This window comes from Acanthochromis polyacanthus, chromosome 18 (genome assembly GCF_021347895.1).
Source record: "Acanthochromis polyacanthus isolate Apoly-LR-REF ecotype Palm Island chromosome 18, KAUST_Apoly_ChrSc, whole genome shotgun sequence".
Classification (NCBI taxonomy): domain Eukaryota; kingdom Metazoa; phylum Chordata; class Actinopteri; family Pomacentridae; genus Acanthochromis; species Acanthochromis polyacanthus.
Window position 1 is genome coordinate 9,002,125 of NC_067130.1, and position 6,216 is coordinate 9,008,340.

The window sequence follows — 6,216 nt, forward strand, 5'->3', positions numbered from 1 at the left end:
TGTCATATTTTGGACGACATACTCAATTATGACGTTTTTGTCATATTTTGGACGACATACTCAATTATGACGTTTTTGTCATATTTTGGACGACATACTCAATTATGACGTTTTTGTCATATTTTGGACGACATACTAAACTATGACGTTTTTGTCATATTTGGGACGACATACTAAACTATGACGTTTTTGTCATATTTCGGACGACAAACTAAACTATGAAATTTTAGTCATATTTTCGACGACATGCTAAACTATGGCATATTTGTCATATTTAGGATAACATACTAATGTTTTTGTCATATTTTGGACGACATTCTAAACTGTGATTTTTGTGATATTTTGGATGACATGCTAAACTGTGACGTTTTTTTCATATTTTGGACGACAAATTAAACTATGACGTTTTTGTCATATTTTGGACGTCATACTAAACTATGACGTTTTTGTCATATTTTGGACGACATACTCAATTATGACGTTTTTGTCATATTTTGGACGCCATACTAAACTATGACGTTTTTGTCATATTTTGGATGTCATACTAAACTATGACGTTTTTGTCATATTTTGGACGACATACTAAACTATGACGTTTTTGTCATATTTTGGACGCCATACTAAACTATGACGTTTTTGTCATATTTTGGACGTCATACTAAACTATGACGTTTTTGTCATATTTTGGACGACATACTCAATTATGATGTTTTTGTCATATTTTGGACGCCATACTAAACTATGACGTTTTTGTCATATTTTGGATGTCATACTCAATTATGACGTTTTTGTCATATTTTGGACGACATACTAAACTATGACGTTTTTGTCATATTTCGGACGACAAACTAAACTATGAAATTTTAGTCATATTTTCGACGACATGCTAAACTATGGCATATTTGTCATATTTTGGATAACATACTAATGTTTTTGTCATATTTTGGACGACATTCTAAACTGTGATTTTTTTGTGATATTTTGGATGACATGCTAAACTATGACGTTTTTGTGACATTTTGGACGCCATACTTATTCATGACGTTTTCAGCCCATTTTGAACGATATCCTAAACTATGACATTTTTGTGATATTTTGGATGACATGCTAAACTATGACGTTTTTTTCATATTTTGGACGACATATTAAACTATGACGTTTTTGTCATATTTTGGATGTCATACTAAACTATGACGTTTCTGTCATTTTTTTGGACAACATACTAAACTGACATTTTTGTCATATTTTGGACGACATACTCAATTATGACGTTTTTGTCATATTTTGGACGACATACTAAACTATGACGTTTTTTTCATATTTTGGATGTCATACTAAACTATGACGTTTTTGTCATATTTTGGACGACATACTCAATTATGACGTTTTTGTCTATTTTGGACGACATACTAAACTATGACGTTTTTGTCATATTTTGGACGCCATACTAAACTATGACGTTTTTGTCATATTTTGGACGACATACTAAACTATGACGTTTTTGTCATATTTTGGACGACATACTCAATTTTGACGTTTTTGTCATATTTTGGACGACATACTAAACTATGACGTTTTTGTCATATTTTGGACGACAAATTAAACTATGATGTTTTTGTCATATTTTGGACGACAAATTAAACTATGACGTGTTTGTCATATTTTGGACGACATTCTAAACTGTGATTTTTTGTGATATTTTGGATGACATGCTAAACTGTGACGTTTTTTTCATATTTTGGACGACAAATTAAACTATGACGTTTTTGTCATATTTTGGACAACATTCTAAACTGTGATTTTTTTGTGATATTTTGGATGACATGCTAAACTGTGACGTTTTTTTCATATTTTGGACGACATACTAAACTATGATGTTTTAGTCATATTTTGGACGACATACTAAATTGTGACGTTTTTGTCATTTTTTGGACGACATATTAAACTATGACGTTTTTGTCATATTTTGGACGACATACTCAATTATGACGTTTTTGTCATATTTTGGACGACATACTAAACTATGACGTTTTTGTCATATTTTGGATGTCATACTAAACTATGACGTTTTTGTCATATTTTGGACGACATACTCAATTATGACGTTTTTGTCATATTTTGGACGACATACTAAACTATGACGTTTTTGTCATATTTTGGACGCCATACTAAACTATGACGTTTTTGTCATATTTTGGACGACATACTAAACTATGACGTTTTTGTCATATTTTGGATGTCATACTAAACTATGACGTTTTTGTCATATTTTGGACGACATACTCAATTATGACGTTTTTGTCATATTTTGGACGACATACTAAACTATGACGTTTTTGTCATATTTTGGACGCCATACTAAACTATGACGTTTTTGTCATATTTTGGACGACATACTAAACTATGACGTTTTTGTCATATTTTGGACGACATATTCAATTTTGACGTTTTTGTCATATTTTGGACGACAAATTAAACTATGACGTTTTTGTCATATTTTGGACGACATTCTAAACTGTGATTTTTTTGTGATATTTTGGATGACATGCTAAACTGTGACGTTTTTTTCATATTTTGGACGACAAATTAAACTATGACGTTTTTGTCATATTTTGGACGACATTCTAAACTGTGATTTTTTTGTGATATTTTGGATGACATGCTAAACTGTGACGTTTTTTTCATATTTTGGACGACATACTAAACTATGATGTTTTAGTCATATTTTGGACGACGTACTAAATTGTGACGTTTTTGTCATTTTTTGGACGACATATTAAACTATGACGTTTTTGTCATATTTTGGATGTCATACTAAACTATGACGTTTCTGTCATTTTTTTGGACAACATGCTAAACTGACATTTTTGTCATATTTTGGACGACATACTAAACTATGACGTTTTTGTCATATTTTGGACGACATACTCAATTATGACGTTTTTGTCATATTTTGGACGACATACTAAACTATGACGTTTTTGTCATATTTTGGATGTCATACTAAACTATGACGTTTTTGTCATATTTTGGACGACATACTCAATTATGACGTTTTTGTCATATTTTGGACGACATACTAAACTATGACGTTTTTGTCATATTTTGGACGCCATACTAAACTATGACGTTTTTGTCATATTTTGGACGACATACTCAATTATGACGTTTTTGTCATATTTTGGACGACATACTAAACTATGACGTTTTTGTCATATTTGGGACGACATACTAAACTATGACGTTTTTGTCATATTTCGGACGACAAACTAAACTATGAAATTTTAGTCATATTTTGGACGACATGCTAAACTATGACGTTTTTGTCATATTTAGGATAACATACTAATGTTTTTGTCATATTTTGGACGACATTCTAAACTGTGATTTTTTTGTGATATTTTGGATGACATGCTAAACTGTGACGTTTTTTTCATATTTTGGACGACATACTAAACTATGACGTTTTTGTCATATTTTGGACGTCATACTAAACTATGACGTTTTTGTCATATTTTGGACGACATACTCAATTATGACGTTTTTGTCATATTTTGGACACCATACTAAACTATGACGTTTTTGTCATATTTTGGATGTCATACTAAACTATGACGTTTTTGTCATATTTTGGACGACATACTCAATTATGACGTTTTTATCATATTTTGGACGACATACTAAACTATGACGTTTTTGTCATATTTTGGACGTCATACTAAACTATGACGTTTTTGTCATATTTTGGACGACATACTCAATTATGATGTTTTTGTCATATTTTGGACGCCATACTAAACTATGACGTTTTTGTAATATTTTGGATGTCATACTCAATTATGACGTTTTTGTCATATTTTGGACGACATACTAAACTATGACGTTTTTGTCATATTTTGGACGACAAACTAAACTATGAAATTTTAGTCATATTTTCGACGACATGCTAAACTATGGCATATTTGTCATATTTTGGATAACATATTTTGGATAACATACATATTTTTGTCATATTTTGGATGACATTCTAAACTGTGATTTTTTTGTGATATTTTGGATGACATGCTAAACTATGACGTTTTTGTGACATTTTGGACGCCATACTTATTCATGACGTTTTCAGCCCATTTTGAACGATATCCTAAACTATGACATTTTTGTCATATTTTGGACGACATACTAAACTATGACGTTTTTGTCATTTTTTGGACGACAAATTAAACTATGACGTTTTTGTCATATTTTGGACGACATTCTAAACTGTGATTTTTTTGTGATATTTTGGATGACATGCTAAACTGTGACGTTTTTTTCATATTTTGGACGACAAATTAAACTATGACGTTTTTGTCATATTTTGGATGTCATACTAAACTATGACGTTTCTGTCATTTTTTTGGACGACATACTAAACTGACATTTTTGTCATATTTTGGACGACATACTAAACTATGACGTTTTTGTCATATTTTGGACGACATACTCAATTATGACGTTTTTTTCATATTTTGGACGACATACTAAACTATGACGTTTTTTTCATATTTTGGATGTCATACTAAACTATGACGTTTCTGTCATTTTTTGGACAACATACTAAACTGACGTTTTTTTCATATTTTGGACAACATACTAAACTATGACGTTTTTGTCATATTTTGGACGACATACTAAACTATGACGTTTTTTTCATATTTTGGACGACATACTAAACTATGACGTTTTTTTCATATTTTGGACGACATACTAAACTATGACGTTTTTTTCATATTTTGGACGACATGCTAAACTATGACGTTTTCAGCCCATTTTGGATGACATATTAAATTATGACGTTTTTGTCATATTTTGGACGACCTACTATAGTATGTTGTTCATAGTAGAACTTTGAAACTTGCTCATACAGCAGACATTTTTCCAGATGTCTCACCTGTGCTGCAGACAGTATCTATGTAGTGTGGAGACAGAGCTGCAAGTGTCAAACATGAGCCTTTTCAGGAGCAAATGAAGACGGTTTGGGTTATCTTCCTTCTCATGTTTGCTTCATTGTGAATCTCTGCACAAGTGTTCAGCTGCATCTTTCCTGCTGAGCTGTTTAAAGGATCACTTTAACCTGATGGTTTGAATATACAGGAATGATGATAAAATAACCTCCTATGAAAGAAAAGCACACAGAATACAGATTTTCATATGTGCTGCCTTTTAGCAAAATGTTTCTTCTCGTGGCTAATTTATATGTTTCCTTTCAGTCAGTTTCATTAAGGAGCCTTGATATGAACCTAAATGCTTTTCTCCCAGTTTCAACAGTGAAACTAATTCAGGAACAAACACGTCTTTGTAATGAATATGCAGCAAGTTGACTCAGTTACACATTTAAGATCCTGTTTCTGAAGCTAACTGCTTCTCTTTCTGTACAGTGTAGTTGTTGCCTTTGTCCAGCAGATGTCAGCATAACAGCAGTTTATGAGGAGAGTTTGTTCAAGATGTGAATATTACAGAGCAAACAGACTGAGGCAAGCCTGCAGAGAACATCATCACATATATTCATGCCAGCTGAAGTAAAGTCAAAATGCAGAAGAAAATGAGATAAAAGCAGTAAAACTCCTCTCTGCTTGTTGAACTCTTGTTCCAGATGTCTGTAACTTTATTCATGTGTGAAGCTGAAGGAGGAAACAAACCTGACAACCAGCAGCAGTCCAGAATAATGTTGGTGTTTGTGTCTGAACTAAATCCGACCAGTTCAGCTGATCAGACATCTGATCAAACTTGTTAATGCGATATCATTGCCTGTTTCTTCATTTCCGACTGTGACACGACAACACAAACTTAATTGAGTGTTTGTTCTTTTCTATTTTACTTAATTTAAAACCAACTTTTTTCTGGTTTCAAGGTAAAAAAAAAAAAAAAAAAACGACAAAAGCAACTCAATCTAATGTCTAGTCTTGGATTTTACAGATTTCTTGTTTCATTTCTCATTTGGCATCAGCAGCAGAGCTGAGGGCAGACAAGCAGCAGAAATTAAATGTAAAAATGTTCAAATCAAAGCTGACAGAATAGAACCACACTTTTTTGACTTTCTGCAAACACAAGACTGATCAAGAAAGCAGGTTGAAAACTCTGAGTTTGTTGCTCTGAGATGAAGGAAAGTCCAGTTACCATGGTAACAGACTGTGTGAACATCACCTGTTTCATTGTCAATCCATCCATTCTCTATAC